The sequence below is a fragment of the Bubalus kerabau genome, chromosome 10, assembly GCF_029407905.1.
Source record: "Bubalus kerabau isolate K-KA32 ecotype Philippines breed swamp buffalo chromosome 10, PCC_UOA_SB_1v2, whole genome shotgun sequence".
NCBI lineage: Eukaryota > Metazoa > Chordata > Mammalia > Artiodactyla > Bovidae > Bubalus > Bubalus kerabau.
The window spans coordinates 51,883,100-51,902,599 of NC_073633.1; positions in this window are offsets into that span (position 1 = coordinate 51,883,100).

Sequence of the window (19,500 nt, forward strand, 5' to 3'; positions counted from 1 at the left end):
GAATCCACGGAGAACAGAACAGACGACATAACTCATCCAGCCTCTGCTGCTCTGAGGGCCTTCTGCAATTCACAGCATTTGATGACACGTGGGCAGTCAGCTTGCCTGTGTTCACAGGCTGCATTCAATTCACTGCAGCTTATAAAACCTTTCACAGAGAGTCATTACAGGGCCAGACATCTACGCTGGGGACGTACAAGCATGAACAAGTGCCAGGGCCTTCAGGAGCTCTTTGTTAGCAGAGAGGACAGGTGGAGAGTCTCTGCACACAGTCGACAGGCTCTGTCCTGCACAAGGGAGTCTGTGGAAGGGTGAGGGAGTGGAGATGCAGCCTGTGCTCCTGTGTCTGGCTCTGAAGGAAGGGGTGACTCTTTCTAATATGCACAAATGAGCAAGGTATGCTCCCTGCGGCTCTGGACTGAGGTACAGCCTTAGAGCTCATTAATATAAAAAGAAAAGTGGGACTTCCCTGGTGGTCCACTGCTTAGGAATCTGCCTTGCAATGCAGGAGATGTGGGTCTGAACCCTGGTCGAAGAACTAAGATTCCACATGCCGAGAAGCAGCTAAGCCTGCACAAGGCAACCACTAAGCCTCTGTGCTCCAGGGCTCATGCGCTACAACTAGATAACCCATGCACCACAACAAAAGATACCCAACTAAGACCCGACACAGCCAAATAAATACATAAATATTAAAAATATATGTAAAATAAGAAAAGTGCTGTCCTAGAGGCAGATATCAATAGCTGTGAGGCGGGAGGAGGGAGCAGGAGAGTTTTCTGGGGGAAGGAGTTAAAGGGAGTGACAGAGATTGAGGGACAATTCATGAGGGCTTTGGAAGAGGAACAGGAATTTGCTCATTTAGTGAAAGAAAAGCAAACAAGGCAGGGGAAATAGAGTGAGAAAAGATTCAGAGGTTTGACATTACCAGATCTGTTTCTAGAACTTCAACCTGGCTGATGGAGGTAAGGTCAGAGGGTAGCCACAGCCAGATGGTGCCGGCCTTCTAAGCCACACTGAGCGCATTGGGCTGCCGCCCCCAGGCGAGTGGTTCTCAGATTCTGCTGTGGTCTGAAACACATGGAAAGCCTGTTTACAAGTGTGGTTTCTTTGGCTGGAGCCCCAAGGATGAGTTCTGATTCAGGAGGTTTGGGGAAGGGCTCAAGAATGAACATTTAAAATGATTTTCTTATAGGATCTGGGTATAGTGGTCAGCTGGTAAAGAATCCGCCTGCAATGTGGGAGACCTGGGTTCAATCCCTGGGTTAGGAAGATCCCCTGGAGAAGAAAAAGGCTACCCATTCCAGTATTCTGGCCTACAGAATTCAATGGACTGTATAGTCTATGGGGTCACAAAGACTCAGACATGACTCAGCGTCTTTCACTTTCACATAGTGGTCAGAGAAGAAACAGTACTGAGACAGAAAGGTGTTCAGAGGAGGTTAGGCAGCACAGGGTCTGCAGGCTCACTGGAGCAGAGCTTGCCAGCTACCAAGTAGAAAGAGGTACAGCTGGGGGAATCCACTTTGCCTGTATGTGCTCTTAGAAGCTGTCTCAGAGGCCAACCCTCAATTAATTCCCCCTACCCCCAAGTGCAAAGGTCTGGCAACAGCTTAAAATGTGAAGAAAGCAGACACTGGGGACAAAGATTTCAGGACTAGCTGTACCACCTGTGGGTTGGGTCACTCCCAGCTAATAATTACTTCCTCTCTGAGTCTCTGTCTGTACACCAGCAGGACCTCAGGGCCCCTCTCAGCCACATGATATATGAGGTTTCAGTCCCTCCTAGTAAGAGGTTCTTTGTATAAGGGGATGCTGAATAAGGCCAGGGAAAAAAAAAGACTCTAACAGTGGAAGCTGGAACAGACTCAGAGTTGTTCTAGGGAAGGAAAGTTCTTTTTTTGTCCCAAACCTTCTCAAGCCGCCCTGAGTGCCTCCCAGCACCCAGCCCAGTGCCTTACACCCTGCAGGCATCTGATACATATCACGTAATGATGCACGGCATCAGGGTGTCAGTGTTGGCTTTTCAGGGCTGAGCACATCTGAAATGCCTCCTCTGTACTTTATTCAGGCAATGATCAGCCTGCATTTCATATGGTAACCCTCCTAGTATCAAGACTTATTAAATTAGGGTTCTCAAGTACCTGGATATTTGAAAATATTCTCAGGTAACGATAACAGTAACCGTGGGAGGCTGTAACCTTTAGGTGATGGAATGGGGGAAAGAAGTAAAGGTTTTAGAGGTGATGAAAAGTTTTTCTTGGGCTTAAAAAACCTTTAATATATGCAGATTTGGGCTTTGAAACTTGCCAAATGGAGGTAGTTTTGTAGGATATTTGAAAGTATAATAGTAAGCCTATGCCAGACAAAGCAGCCTTTGGTTTGCTGGGGAAATGGTGTTTCTTCCCAGCACAAATCAAGAGACAAGTATACATTTCCTCCACTGGTATTTTCTGGGACCATCTCCCAGACAAACCACCACTGCTGGAATCCTTGTCTCAGGTAACATTTCTGGGGAAACTCCAACTAGACATCAAGTCACAGGGAGGGTGACACCGAGGGCATTGATCTGTAGTTGGGGTGCTAGCAAAAGAAAGGGCTATCGCTGGGTTTGCAAAGCTGCAGAGAAAGTAGCTGGAGAGACCTACATTAAAAACGCTGAGGACAGCAAAAACTCATGGTAGAGCTGGCACATGTGGGAAGAGAGGGGTAACCTTGAATGGGTGCCTACTGTGGTGCTGACCCTGTGTTTGGTGTTGGACACACATCACCTCTCTCAATCCATACAACCACAGTATAAATCAGGAAGATGTCATCTCAGGCCTGGAGGAGGGATTTAAACTCGGGCCTCTCTGGTGCCATAGGCTGTGCCTTGTTCCCAGAGCTCACCTAACAGCCCACACAAATGAGTAATTATCTGTGGCCAGCATGGTCTTTACAAAGAAGAGACAGGGGTGCCTCACGCCAGGTAAGGTAAGGCATCCCAGAGTGGAAGGAAGGACCTTTAGGGAAGTTGAGGTCAGCCATACTGGTTCTCAGCAGATTCAGAAATTTGGTCTATGCCTCTAGCAGGGGTCTGGCCCAGGAGAACTGAAGGAAAACAGTTAAACTCTCCAGAGACTTATGCATGATCGAGGAACTAATCTGTTGGCCAGATACTCATATCACCGTGTATTAGTTTCCTACTTCTGCTGTAACAAATTGCCACAAGCTTAGTGGCTTCAAGCAACACACACTGGGACCTAGAGATGATCAGACTAAGTGAAGTAAGCCAGAAAAAGAAAGACGACTATAATATGACATAGCTTATATATGGAATCTAAAAAAGAATAAGATACAAATGAACTTACATACAAAACAGAAATAGAGCACAGACACAGAAAACAAACTTATGGTAACCAAAGGGGAAAAGAGGCTGGGAGGAGGGATAAATTAGAAGGTTGAGATTAACAAATACATACCACACTATTACATATCAAACAGATAACCAAGGGGACTTTCCTGGTGGTTCAGTGGTTAAGAAACCACCATGCAATGCTGGGGACTGAGTTCGATCCCCTGGTTGGGGAACTAAGATCCCACATGCCTCAGAGCAACTAAGCCCACATTCCAAAACTAGAGAGTCCGTGTATCACAACAAAAGAGCCCGCAACTTAATGATGCAACGAAGACCCGAGTGCCGCAATGAAGACCCAATACAGGCAAATAAATACATAAAAAAATTTAAAAAATAGGTAACCAACAAGGACCTACTGTATAGCATCAGTCAGTCAGTTCAGTTCAGTCGCTCAGTCATGTCCGACTCTTTGCGACCCCATGAATCGCAGCACGCCAGGCCTCCCTGTCCATCACCATCTCCACATAGGGAACTATAATCAATATTTTGTAATAACCTATAAGAGGAAAGAATATGAAAAAAGATGTATATGTAGAGCTAACTCACTTTGTTGTATACCTGAAACTAACAACATTGTAAATCAACTATGTTTCAATAAAATAATAACAACAACAAACCCCCCTACAGATGTATTATCTTGTAGTTCTGGAATTAAAAATCTGAAATTTGTTTCACTGGTCTAAAATCAAGGTGTGGGCATGCCTGCATTTCTTCTGGAAGCTCTAGAAGAGAATATTTCTTTGAGTTCTCCAGCTTCTAGAGACGCCCTTCGTTCATTCTTTGGCCCTTTCATCTATCTTCAAAGCCATCAGCAATGCCATCTCCCCATCTCTCTCTGATCCTGCTCCTGCCTCCCCCTCGGGATTATGTTTGGTTTATCTAGATAATGCAGCACAATGTCCCCACCTCAAAATCCTTACTAATCACATCTGCAAAATTCCTTTTACCACATAAGGTAACACAGAGACAGGTTCCAGGGATTAAGATGTGAATATCTTTGGGGGTCAACCAATGATATTCAACCAATCCACCAATCCTTTGGTCATTACTCATCTAACCACAGTGGGTCTGTTTTTGTCTCCACTGTAGCAGGAAGGCTCCGTATAGTCTATGATCAGGGACTGCTTGGGGAACCTGAGACTAGAGCCTTGCGGTATGGATGATCTGCATGGTCAGAGTTATCAGTCAAGCATGAGCCAGCTGAGCAACAATCCTCCATCCAACAAACAGGGAGTGGGAACCTCTGGTACTCAGGCCTTTCTCCTTGTTGATGCTGTGCACTTTCATCAGGCAGACCACATGCCATTGGTCAGTTGCTACTCTCTACTTACAGATCTGGGTGGATCCCAACTCCCTAACATGGCATGTTTACAAATCATTTCTTCTGGTGGTTTGATGGGACCTGACCTGTCTCACCCTCGGTCCCCATTAATTGTGCCTATTAACGTGGTCTGACAGACCATGTTACAAACCGGTCTCCAGAGACTGTGTTTAACCAGGGTCAGCCCAGGACCTCAGTGCTCCCTGCTCTCTCTCTCCCTCTCTCTTATGCATGCGTGCTAAGTTGCTTCATTTGTGTCCTACTCTTTTTGACGCCATGGACTGTAGCTCATCAGGTTCCTCTGTCCATGGGATTCTCCAGGCAAGACTACTGGAGTAGGTTGCCATGCCCTCCTCCAGGGGATCTTACCAACCCAGAGACTGAACCCACGTCTCTTATGTCTCCTGCATTGGCAGGCGGGTTCTTTACCACTAGCACCACCTGACTTTTGATCATATACTCCAGGCAGTCCTCTGTGGTTTTGACAAGCTGTTAGGAATTTTCTCTCTCCTGGATTCTGTGCACAGATAATCTCATCTATTATGTGTTTCAGGTTTTTTTTAAAAATATATTTATTTATTTATTTGGCTACGCCAGGTCTTAGTTGCTGCAACACAGGATCTTCGAACTTCACTGCAGCATATGAACTCTTAGTTGTGGCATCTGGGATCTAGGTCCTTGACCAGGGACTGAACCTGGGCCCCCTGCATTGGCAGTGTGGAGTCTTAGCCATTGGAAGTCCCTCATTCACTCACTATGTGTCCATTTTTATGAGTAACCTTGTCTTGAAGTTTTGAGAATAATTTACCTTACCTTCAAAAGTACTGACCTTTTAAAACTACACCTCTGACTCATAGCTGTCTGTTTCCCACTCAGTGTCTACCTCTGAAATTCACCCAAAGAATGTCCCATGGGAATCTGTTTATTTGCCAGGCACTGGGGTAAGGGCCCAGGGATACGACAGTGAGCAGTTGTGCTCCTGGTCTCACAAAGCCTAGAGACCAATAGGGAGATGAATCTTTATCAAATAATCACACTCATGAATGTGTAATTAAAAATGGAGGTAATTACTCCTTTAAAAATGGAGGTAATTACTCTTAAGAAAAGAAACATGGTTAGTGAAAACTTAAAGAGACTGGCCCTAAATAGGGGGTCTCATGGGAAACTTCCCATGAAGTGCCATTTGAACTGTGATCATTGGGTGAGTGGAGGAGAAAGGTGGGGGAAGCCGTGAGGTTAATGTGGCTGCAGGCAGAGAGGGCTGGATAGAAAAAGGGTCAAGATGAGGTGGCAGAGGCAGGGAGAGACCAGGGAAGGGTTCTGGGTTTTAGCCTAAGAGCAAAAGGTTTTTACCAAGGGGAGGATGTTGACACACTCAGATTTGGGTTAGAGCATGGCCAACACATTTTGTTGGGGAGGGGAGTGCAGAACTGGAGCAGAGAGGGTAGTAAGGAGGCTCTCACAGTAACAGAGGAGACATGAAGGTGAGTTGGTCAGTGTGATGGCAATGGAGAACAGAAGTGGCTGGTTCATAGGATTCCCTGGTGGTCCGGTGGCTAAGACTCTGCGCTCCCAATGCAGGGGGTCTGGGTTCAATCCCTGGTCAGGGAATTAGATCCCACAGGCTGCAGTTAAGAGTTCACATGCCAAAACTAAAAAGAAAAGATCCCACATGCCATAACTGAGATCTCATGCAGTCAAATAAATAATAAAATAAAATAAAATTAAAAAAAAGAAAAAATGGATGGTTCCTTGTGGTAATTTGGAGGCAAAACCCATTCAGTTCAGTTCAGTTCAGTCGCTCAGTCGTGTCCGACTCTTTTCGACCCCATGAATCACAGCATGCCAGGCCTCCCTGTCCATCACCAACTCCTGGAGTTCACTCAGACTCACATCCATCGAGTCAGTGATGCCATCCAGCTATCTCATCCTCTGTCGTCCCCTTCTCCTCCTGCCCCCAATCCCTCCCAGCATCAGAGTCTTTTCCAATGAGTCAACTCTTCGCATGAGGTGGCCAAAGTACTGGAGTTTCAGCTTCAGCATCATTCCCTCCAAAGAAATCCCAGGGCTGATCTCCTTCAGAATGGACTGGTTGGATCTCCTTGCAGTCCAAGGGACTCTCAAGAGTCTTCTCCAACACCACAGTTCAAAAGCATCAATTCTTTGGCGTTCAGCCTTCTTCACAGTCCAACTCTCACATCCATACATGACCACAGGAAAAACCATAGCCTTGACTAGACGGACTTTTGTTGGCAAAGTAATGTCTCTGCTTTTGAATATGCTATCTGGATTCGTCATAACTTTCCTTCCAAGGAGTAAGTGTCTTAATCTCATGGCTGCAGTCACCATCTGCAGTGATTTTGGAGCCCAAAAAACCCATTAGGGCATGTTTAACATGCAGGGCAAAAGAATGAAAGGCTTCAAAGACAAAACAAGTTTAATGGCTAACATAAATTCCTATTAACTGAATGTGTGTTTACATTCAATTGCAATCAAACACTTGAATGAAATGTTCGCTCTTGTGTATATTCTGACAGGCCTAATGAGAACAGACGCATTCAGTGTAAGAGAGCTGCCCATCCTTATGAACCTGAGACATGACCACGGTGGTGGCATGACCATGGTGATGGCTTCTGGAAGAAAATGACATACCCAAGATCAGGTCCTTGCGTGGACAATATGGTTGCTGATTTTACCATCAGAATCTCTCTCACAGTCTTCATAGTAGAGGCAAGGGCTGTCTCTAAAACCAAACCACTAGCAGAGTGGGCTGACCTTAGAAGGAGAGGCTTACAATTAATGGGAGAATTCTGGGAATCCAACCCCAAGAATGCTGGCCTCTTTCCCCATTTGTGACTGCCTTTTGAACTTGAGGATTTGGCAGTCATTCAAACCAAATAACTCTGGGGTGCAAAAGCAACAGAGTCCAGAGCAATCTCTGGCTCATTGTTTCAGATTAGATGTCTTTATTGGGCAGGTCTCTGAATCCTTGCCCTTTTCACTTACAACAGATTCTCTGGTCTAATGAGAATCTGCACGGATATATTTTTCTTGATATGCTTTTCTATAACACGGAATTTGGTTGCTTCACTGGGAGAGAAATTCTAAGACTTTAAACTTGAGTCTCTGGTCCTAAGTATCCTGCTGGCATCACCTGGATGTTTCTCATTAAAATCACTTGTTAAAGTGAGTGGGCCCTTATGGAACATCCTGGAAGATTCTGTTCACCCAAGGGTCAGAGATCTGAGACCTCCGAGCTCAGTAGAGGGGCAGTGGGGAGAGAAGTGGGTATCCTGGGATGAACACTGAAGGCCCCCAAATGGGAAGTAGGGTCAGTGAGCTCCAAACTTGGCCATTACATTCAATTATACATTACGAAAGGGGAAGGGATAATGAGAACAAATTTGCACTTAATAATTATTGCATCCAGGACTTCCCTGGTGGTCCAATGGTTAAGAATCTGCCTGCCAATACACGGGACGTGGGTTCAATTCCTGGTCCAGGATGATTCCATATGCCTCAGGGAACTAAACCGTTGTACCACTACTGAGCCCACACTCTGGAGCCCATGATCCACAACAAAAGAAACCACTGTGATAAGCCCGTGCACTGCAACTAGATAAAGTCCACATGTGGGAAGAAAAACCCAGCACAGCCAAAAATAAATGAAAAAAACCCAACCAAAACAAACAAAAACTATTGCATCCAGTCCAATGCACATGTAAGGCTCTGAAATCTCACAGTTGAGATCCATGCACATCTGAACCCTGACCTTCATCAAACCACTACTTCATTATTAATATCTGTGATTCTCAACCTGCACTTTGAATCATGGGGGTGGAGGTGTTGGAGTTGGGGGTTTTAGTAAACAAACATGCCTTTGTTATGCTGTCAATCATTTCCACATGATAGGTGAGTCACCCAACTCACTCCATTTGTACCTTACCTGATCCTATAAGGCAAGCTATGGCCACTGCAGTTCTGTTCTGTTATCTGTCTACCTGTCCAGCACATTTGCCCCTGAAGCAAGGCATTCACCTGTGTTTCCTGTTTGAGTCCAGCTCCTATTCCCTGTCTTAGTATTGGAACCTTGTGTGGTTTAAGAACATGGATACTCACCTCTCTGACACTCTCCTTTCTGGTCTCTGCTAATTCCAGCTTCCAGGAAAATGACTTGGCTCTGACCTGCTTAGTTAGTGCCTACACCCCCCATTAGGGACTGTGGGCAGCTGCTAAGATATTTGTAAGCAATCTGTGAAGTAGGAGAAATTGTAGAAATTAAGGCTCAGATATGGTAAGTGCTCCGTATAAGACCACCCAGCTGTGGACTTTACTGCTTTTTGATTCTATAATACAAAGAATTCATTGTTCTAATTTCAGTTGTTAAAACATAAAAAATTATTACCCACTTACTTGGAGAGTGAGGATTAAATTGATACAGATACAGAGGAGCTATCCCACGTTGAGGTCAGGAAGGGCAGCAGTGAGGAGATATCCCTCGTCCAAGGTAAGGAGCAGTGGTTGCACTTTGCTGGAGCAGCCGTGAAGAGATACCTCACGCCCAACGTAAGAGAAACCCAAGTAAGACGGTAGGTGTTGCAAGAGGGCATCAGAGGGCAGACACACTGAAACCATACTCACAGAAAACTAGTCAATCCAATCACACTAGGACCATAGCCTTGTCTAACTCAATGAAACTAAGCCATGTCCGTGGGGCAACCCAAGACGGGCAGGTCATGGTGGAGAGATCTGACAGAATGTGGTCCACTGGAGAAGGGAATGGCAAACCACTTCAGTATTCTTGCCTCGAGAACCCCATGAACAGTATGAAAAGGCAAAATGATAGGATACCAAAAGAGGAACTCCCCAGGACAGTAGGTGCCCAATATGCTACTGGAGATCAGTGGAGAAATAACTCCAGAAAGAATGAAGGGATGGAGCCAAAGCAAAAACAATACCCAGCTGTGGATATGACTGGTGATAGAAGCAAGGTCCGATGCTGTGAAGAGCAATATTGCATAGGAACCTGGAATGTCAGGTCCATCAGTTCAGTTCAGTTCAGTCGCTCAGTCGTGTCTGACTCTTTGCAACCCCATGAATCGCAGCACGCGAGGCCTCCCTGTCCATCACCAACTCCCGAGTTTCACCCAGACTCACGTCCATTGAGTCAGTGATACCATCCAGCCATCTCATTCTCTGTCGTCCCCTTCTCCTCCTGCCCCTAATCCCTCCCAGTATCAGAGTCTTTTCCAATGAGTCAACTCTTCGCGTGAGGTGGCCAAAGTACTGGTGTTTCAGCTTCAGCATCATTCCCTCCAAAGAAATCCCAGGGCTGATCTCCTTCAGAATGGACTGGTTGGATCTCCTTGCAGTCCAAGGGACTCTCAAGAGTCTTCTCCAACACCACACTTCAAAAGCATCAATTCTTCGGCGCTCAGCCTTCTTCACAGTCCAACTCTCACATCCATACATGACCACAGGAAAAACCATAGCCTTGACTAGATGAACCATTGTTGGTAAAGTAATGCCTCTGCTTTTGAATATGCTGTCTAGATTGGTCATAACTTTCCTTCCAAGGAGTAAGTGTCTTTTAATTTCATGGCTGCAGGTCCATGAATCAAGGCAAATTGGAAGTGGTCAAACAAGAGATGGCAAGAGTGAATGTTGATATTCTAGTAATCAGCGAACTAAAATGGACTGGAACGGGTAAATTTAACTCAGATGACCATTATATCTACTACTGCGGGCAGGAATCCCTCAGAAGAAATGGAGTAGCCATCATGGTCAACAAAAGAGTCCAAAATGCAGTACTTCGGTGCAATCTCAAAAATGACAGAACGATCTCTGTTTGTTTCCAAGGCAAACGATTCAATATCACAGTAATCCAAGTCTATGCCCCAACCAGTAACGCTGAAGAAGCTGAATGGTTCTATGAAGACCTACAAGACCTTTTAGAACTAACACCCAAAAAAGATGTCCTTTTCATTATAGAGGACTGGAATGCAGTAGGAAGTCAAGAAACACCCGGAGTAACAGGCAAATTTGGCCTTGGAATACAGAATGAAGCAGGGCAAAGGCTAATAGAGTTTTGCCAAGAGAAAGCACTGGTCATAGCAAACGCCCTCTTCCAACAACACAAGAGAAGACTCTACACATGGACATCACCAGATGGTCAACACTGAAATCAGATTGCTTATATTCTTTGCAGCCAAAGATGGAGAAGCTCTATACAGTCAACAAAAACAAGACCTGGAGCTGACTGTGGCTCAGATTAAATTGAAGAAAGTAGGAAAAACCACTAGACCATTCAGGTATGACCTAAATCAAATCCCTTATGATTATACAGGGGAAGTGAGAAATAGATGTAAGGGCCTAGATCTGATAGATAGAGTGCCTGATGAACTATGGACTGAGGTTCGTGACATTGTACAGGAGACAGGGATCAAGACCATCCCCGTGGAAAAGAAATGCAAAAAAGCAAAATGGCTGTCTGGGGAGGCCTTACAAATAGCTGTGAAAAGAAGAGAAGCAAAAAGCAAAGGAGAAAAGGAAAGATATAAGCATCTGAATGCAGAGTTCCAAAGAATAGCAAGAAGAGATAAGAAAGCCTTCCTCAGCGATCAATGCAAAGAAATAGAGGAAAACAACAGAATGGGAAAGACTAGAGATCTCTCAGAGAAAATTAAAGATACCAAGGGAACATTTCATGCAAAGATGGGCTCGATAAAGGACAGAAATGGTATGGACCTAACAGAAGCAGAAGATATTAAGAAGAGGTGGCAAGAATACACAGAAGAACTATACAAAAAAGATCTTCACGACCCAGATAATCACGATGATGTGATCACTGACCTAGAGCCAGACATCCTGGAATGTGAAGTCAAGTGGGCCTTAGAAAGCATCACTATCAACAAAGCTAGTGGAGGTGATGGGATTCCAGTTGAGCTATTTCAAATCCTGAAAGATGATGCTGTGAAAGTGCTGCACTCAATATGCCAGTAAATTTGGAAAACTCAGCGGTGGCCACAGGACTGGAAAAGGTCAGTTTTCATTCCAATCCCAAAGAAAGACAATACCAAAGAATGCTCAAACTACCTCACAATTGCACTCATCTCACACGCTAGTAAAGTAATGCTCAAAATTCTCCAAGCCAGGCTTCAGCAATATGTGAACCATGAATTTCCTGATGTTCAAGCTGGTTTTAGAAAAGGCAGAGGAACCAGAGATTAAATTGCCAACATCTGCTGGATCATGGAAAAAGCAAGAGAGTTCCAGAAAAACATCTATTTCTGCTTTATTGACTATGCCAAAGCCTTTGACTGTGTGGATCACAATAAACTGTGGAAAATTCTGAAAGAGATGGGAATACCAGACCATCTGACCTGCCTCTTGAGAAATCTGTATGCAAGTCAGGAAGCAACAGTTAAAACTGTACATGGAACAACAGACTGGTTCCAAATAGGAAAAGGAGTATGTCAAGGCTGTATATTGTCACCCTGCTTATTTAACTTATATGCAGAGTACATCATGAGAAACGCTGGGCTGGAGGAAGCACAAGCTGTAATCAAGATTGCCAGGAGAAATATTAATAACCTCAGATACGCAGATGACACCACCCTTATGGCAGAAAGTGAAGAGGAACTAAAAAGCCTCTTGATGAACATAAAAGAGGAGAGTGAAAAAGTTGGCTTAAAGCTCAACATTCAGAAAACAAAAATCATGGCATCCAGTCCCATCACTTCATGGGAAATAGATAGGGAAACAGTGAAAACAGTGTCAGACTTTATTTTTGGGGGCTCCAAAATCACTGCAGATGGTGACTGCAGCCATGAAATTAAAAGACACTTACTCCTTGGAAGGAAAGTCATGATCAACCTAGATAGCATATTCAAAAGCAGAGACATCACTCTGCCAACAAAGGTTCATCTAGTCAAGGCTATGGTTTTTCCTGTGGTCATGTATGGATGTGAGAGTTGGACTGTGAAGAAGGCTGAGCACCGAAGAATTGATGCTTTTGAACTGTGGTGTTGGAGAAGACTCTTGAGAGTCCCTTGGACTGCAAGGAGATCCAACCAGTCCATTCTGAAGGAGATCAGCCCTGGGATTTCTTCAGAAGGAATGATGCTGAAGCTGAAACTCTAGTACTTTGGCCACCTCATGCGAAGAGTTGACTCATTGGAAAAGACTCTGATGCTGGGAGGGATTGGGGGCAGGAGGAGTGGGGACGACAGAGGATGAGATGGCTGGATGGTATCACTGACTCAATGGACGTGTTTCTGAGTGAACTCCAGGAGTTGGTGATGGACAGGGAGGCCTGGCGTGCTGCAATTCATGGGGTCACAAAGAGTCGGACACGACTGAGCGACTGAACTGAACTGAACATAAACAAGGCTTGGGTCACTGGGAGATACTGACTAAATGGTGCGCATATTACTCCCAAGTGTTGCTTTTTGTATCTAGTCAACTCTGGTTGTCATGACAAAATATTGTAGATTGAGTGACTTAAACAATAGATATTTATTTACTCACAGTTTTGGAGGCTGCAAGTCTGAGATCATGTTGCCAGCAAGGTCAGGTTCAGGTGAGACTTTCTTTTTGGTTAGAGCACACAGCAGACCTCATGTGTCTCTTAAAAGGATACTAATCTTATGGTATCAGGGCCCTGGACGCTTATGATCTGAGGTAACCTTAATTATCTCCTAATGGGTTCTACCTCCAAGTATTAGTGATTAGAGCTTCACTTTAGGAATCTGGGACTTCCCTGGTGGTTCAGAAGGTAAAGAATCTGCCTGCAATGCAGGGTTCGATTCCTGGGTTGGGAAGATCCTTTGTAGAAGGGAATGGCTACCCACTCCAGTATTCTTGCCCGGGAAATCCCATGGACAGAGGAGTCTGGCCTACTACAGTCATGAGGTTGCAAAGAGTCAGACATGACTGAGCAACTAACATACTTTTAGGAATTTAGGGGGACACAAGTTAGTCTTGAGAGTCCCTTGGACAGCAAGGAGACCAAACCAGTCAATCCTAAAGGAAATCAGTCCTGAATATTCATTGGAAGGACTGATGCTGAAGCTCCAATACTTTAGCCACCTGATGCAAAGAGCTGACTCACTGGAAAAGACCCTGATGCTGTGAAAGATTGAAGGCAGGAGGAAAAGGGGAAGACAGAGGATGAGATTGTTGGATGGCCTCACAGACTCGATGGACATGAGTTTGAGCAAGCTCCAGGAGTTGATGGTGGACAGGGAAGCCTGGCATGCTGCAGTCCATGGGGTCGCAAAGAGTCGGACACAGCTGAGAGACTGAAGTAAGTGTATAACATGTGTCTAGAGAAATCACTAAATCTTGAACCAAAGGTCATCTTTGTTTGCACATTCCTTCCCAACAGCTTTCTCTGCATAGTCTCCTTTCCAGAGGCACAGAGGAGGGAGGGGAACCTCACTCCCCTCAGGCTCCAGGGAAGTTTATCCAAACAGACTTTAATTGTTCCAGGGTTTCTCCTGCCCTTGGGTTGGTTATTCACACAAAAGCCTCAAGGATTCCCAGAGAAAGTGCCTCAAATTCTAGGACTCAGGCTTCTACCCTGGATTCAACACTGTGTTCACTGGGCCAATCTTCCCATCTTAAGGGAAACACTCAAGTACAGGGCTGCTTTTCATTCCCTGGGGAAGGAAATGACAACCCACTCCAGTATTCTTGCCTGGAAATCCCATGGACAGATTGGGCTAAAGTACAAGGAGTCTCAAAGTCAGACATGACTTGAGACTAGACCAGAGAGCCATTTTACATAGGAAGTAAAGAGGATATTGGAAAACAACCCCAAGTGTAGGCCTGAAGAACTCACCTCAGCGACAGCCATGGCCTCCAGCAGCATCCTCCACGGTGAGAGGTCAGAGGGTTAGCTTCCCTCAGGAGAGGTCAGAACATCTAGTTTTGTCCTAAGAGGCTTCTCTTATTAAGTTGTTAGAAGTTGTTAGAAGCTGGGCTCACTGAGAAAAATCTTAAGAGGCCCTTACTAAAATACTTTCAAGAAGCTTAAAGTGTAGCCATGTCAGCAGGGCTCTCCTGTGAAAGGAGAGTTAGGGCATTTTAGATGGTCAGGGACCCGAATCACTTTCTACAATGAGCTGGGCAGTTTTTCAGAGCTCTGTACCATCAGAATGCGGTGAAGGGGTGAGAACTCATGATAAGGAAGCCCTGTAGTTCGTCCTCTTCAAGGTGTCCACTTTGGCTTCAGCCAGCAGTGTGCGCTCACTCACTTCAGTTGTGTCTGACTCTTTGCAACCCTATGGACTGTAGCCCGCCAGGCTCCTCTGTCCATGGGATGCCATGCCCTCCTCCAGGGGATCTTCTTGGCACAGGGATTGAGCCCTAATCTCTGAAGTCTCCTGCATTGGCAGGCGGGTACTTTACCACTAGTGCCACCTGGTCAGCCGGCAGACCAGAGGTTAATTCCCGCCTCTCTTGCTATCTCTCTGTTACCAAGCTATCTCATTTGAGCTCATTTTCCTCAGCACAACCCTGAGAGGGAGTGTAACTGAAAGTGGGGTCCAGCTGCTGACCCCGCAAAAGCCAATTAAATGGCAAGGTTGGTGGAAAGGAAAATTTGCTTTATTTTGGAAAAGTGAGAGATTAAATAATTTAAGATCTATCACTAGAGAAGGGTAGAACTTTGGCCCCAGAGCCAGGCCCAAGAACAAACTTAAAAAGATAGTTCTTGAAAGTGGAGAGAGGAGAATGAAAGAGCAAAATGCTTTCTTAACCTAATTTGGCAAAAACAGTTGCATACTTTTACATCCCAAATGAATCTCTGTATTATCCTGCAGAACTGCTGGACATACTCTTTTATTTATTATTATTTTTTCCACTCAGCTTGAGAGTTCCCTGACCAGGGATTGAAACCAGGCCCTCGGCAGTGAAAGTGTGGAGTTCTAACCACTAGACTGCCAGGGAATTCCCAATTTCTTTTGTTTTTAATAATTAATTAATTAGGCTGGGCTTCCCTGGTATCTCACATGGTAAATAATCTGCCTACAATGCAGGAGACCTGGGTTCAATTCCTGGGTGGGGAAGATTCCCTGGAGAAGGTAATGGCAACCCACTCCAATATTCTTGTCTGGAAAATCCCATAGACTCCTCCCATAGAGGAGTCTGGCTGTAGTCTGTGGGATCGCAAAGAGTCGGACACGACTGACTGACTAACACATTCAGGTTTTAGCTGTGGCATGACAGATCTTTAGTTGCAGCATGTGAACTCTTAGTTGTGGCATGTGGAGATCTAGTTCCCTGACTAGGGATTGAACCCGGGCCCGCTGATGTGGAAATGTGGAGTCCTAAGCGCTGGGCAGTGGCTGCACGGCGCTGGAATGGCATGCAGCTGAGAGAAGATACCCCATGTCCAAGGTCAGGAGCGGTGGCAGAGAGGAGATACCCCATGTCCAAGGTCAGGAGCAAAGGCCATGAGAAGATACCCCACGTCCAAAGTAAGGAGCAGCCGTGAAGAGATACCCCATGTCCAAGGTAAGAGAAACCCCAATAAGACAGCAGGTGCTGAGAGAGGGCATCAGAGGGCAGACAGACTGATACCACAATCACAGAAAACTAGCCAATCTGATCACTAGTCAATCTGGCTCAGTGAAACTAAGCCATGCTGTGTAGGGCCACCCAAGACAAACGGGTCATGGTGGAGAGGTCTGACAAAATGTGGTCCACTGGAGAAGGGAATGGCAAACCACTTCAGTATTCTTGCCTTGAGAACCCCATGAACAGTATGAAAAGGCAAAAACATAGGACACTAAAAGGGGAACTCCCCGGGTTGGGTAGGTGCCCAATATGCTACTGGAGATCAGTGGAGAAATAACTCCAGAAAGAATGAAGAGATGGAGCCAAAGCAAAAACAACAGCCAGCTGTGGATGGGACTGGTGATAGAAGCAAGGTCCGATGTGGTAAAGACCAATTCTGCAGAGGAACCTGGAATGTCAGGTTCATGAATCAAGCCAAATTGGAAGTGGTCAAACAGGAGATGGCAATAGTGAACATCAACATTCTAGGATGTTGCAAACTAAAATGGACTGGAATGGGTGAATTTAACTCAGATGACCATTATATCTACTACTGTGGGCAGGAATCCCTTAGAAGAAATAGAGTAGCCATCATGGTCAACAAAAGAGTCCGAAATGCAGTACTTGAATGCAATCTCAGAAATGACAGAATGATCTCTGTTCATTTCCAAGGCAAACCATTCAATATGACAATAATCCAAGTCTATGCCCCAACCAGTAACACTGAGGAGCTGAACTTGAACGGTTCTATGAAGACCTACATGACCTTTTAGAACTAACACCCAAAAAAGATGTTCTTTTCATTATAGGGGACTGGGATGGAAAAGTAGGAAGTCAAGAAACAGCTGGAGTAACAGGCAAATTTGGCCTTGGAATACGGAATGAAGCAGGGCAAAGGCTAATAGAGTTTTGCCAAGAGAAGGCACTGGTCATAGCAAACACCCTCTTCCAACAACACAAGAGAAGACTCTACACGTGGACATCACCAGATGGCCGAAATCGAAATCAGATTGATTATATTCTTTGCAGCCAAAGATGGAGAAGCTCTATACAGTCAGCAAAAACAAGACCGGGAACTGACTGTGGTTCAGATCATGAACTCCTTATTGCCAAATTCAGACTTAAATTGAAGAAAGTAGGAAAAACCACTAGACCATTCAGGTGTGACCTAAATCAAATCCCTTATGACTACACAGTGGAAGTGAGAAATAGATTTAAGGGACTAGATCTGATAGAGTCCCTGATGAACAACTATGGATGGAGGTTCGTGACATTGTACAGGAGACAGGGATCAAGATCATCTCCGAGAAAAAGAAATGCAAAAAGGCAAAATGGTTGTCTGAGGAGTCCTTACAAATAGTTTAGAGAAGAAGAGAAGAGAAAAGCAAAGAAGGAAAGGAAAGATATACCCATTTGAATGCAGAGTTCCAAAGAATAGCAAGGAGAGATAAGAAAGCGTTCCTCAGTGATCAGTGCAAAGAAATAGAGGAAAACAACAGAATGGGAAAGACTAGAGATCTCTCAGAGAAAATTAAAGATACCAAGGGAACATTTCATGCAAAGATGGGCTCGATAAAGGACAGAAATGGTATGGACCTAACAGAAACAGATGATATTAAGAAGAGGTGGCAAGAATACACAGAAGAACTGTACAAAAAAGATCTTCACAACCAAGATAATCACGATGGTGTGACCACTGACCTAGAGCCAGACATCCTGGAATGCAAAGTCAAGTGTGCCTTAGGAAGCATCACTACAAACAAAGCTAGTAGAGGTGATGGAATTCCAGTTGAGCCATTTCAAATCCTAAAAGATGATACTGTGAAAGTGCTGCACTCAACATGGCAGCAAATTTGGAAAACTCATCAGTGGCCACAGGACTGGAAAAGGTCAGTTTTCATTCCAATCCCAAAGAGAGGCAATGCCAAAGAATGCTCAGGTTCAGTTCAGTTCAGTCACTCAGTCGTGACCGACTCTTTGCGACCCCATGAATCGCAGCACACCAGGCCTCCCTGTTCATTACCAACTCCCAGAGTTCACCCAGACTCATGTCCATCGAGTCGGTGATGCCATCCAGCCATCTCATCCTCTGTCGTCCCCCTCTCCTCTTGCCCCCAATCCCTCCCAGCATCAGTCATTTCCAATGGGTCAACTCTTCGCATGAGGTGGCCAAAGTATTGGAGTTTCAGCTTTAGCATCAGTCCTTACAAAGAACACCCAGGACTGATCTCCTTTAAAATGGATTGGTTGGATCTCCATGCAGTCCAAGGGACTCTCAAGAGTCTTCTCCAACACCACAGTTCAAAAGCATCAATTCTTCTGCACTCAGCTTTCTTCACAGTCCAACTCTCACATCCATACATGAGCACAGGAAAAACCATAGCCTTGACTAGATGGACCTTTGTTGGCAAAGTAATGTCTCTGCTTTTCAATATGCTATCTAGATTGGTCATAACTTTCCTTGCAAGGAGTAAGCGTCTTTTAATTTCATGGCTATAATCACCATCTGCAGTGATTTTGGAGCCCCCCAAAATAAAGTCTGACACTGTTTCCACTGTTTCCCCCTCTATCTTCCATGAAGTGATGGGACCAGATGCCATGATCTTAGTTTTCTTTTTTTTTTTTTTTCTTAGTTTTCTGAATGTTGAGCTTTAAGCCAACTTTTTCACTCTCCTCTTTCACTTTCATCAAGAGGCTTTTTAGTTCCTCTTCACTTTCTGCCATAAGGGTGGTGTCATCTGCATATCTGAGGTTACTGATATTTCTCCCAGCAATCTTGAATCCAGCTTGTGCTTCTTCCAGCCCAGCATTTCTCATGATGTACTCTGCATATAAGTTAAATAAGCAGGGTGACGATATACAGCCTTGACATACTCCTTTTCCTATTTGGAACAAGTCTGTTGTTCAAACTACCACACAGTTGCGCTCATCTCACATGCTAGTAAAGTAATGCTCAAAATTCTCCAAGCCAGGCTTCAGCAATACATGAACCATGAACTTCCAGATGTTCAAGCTGGATTTAGAAAAGGCAGAGGAACCAGAGATCAAATTGCCAACATTCTCTGGATCATCGAAAAAGCAAGAGAGTTCCAGAAAAACATCTATTTCTGTCTTATTGACTATGCCAAAGCCTTTGACTGTGTGGATCACAATAAACTTTGGAAAATTCTGAAAGAGATGGGAATACCAGACCACCTGACCTGCCTCTTGAGAAACCTGT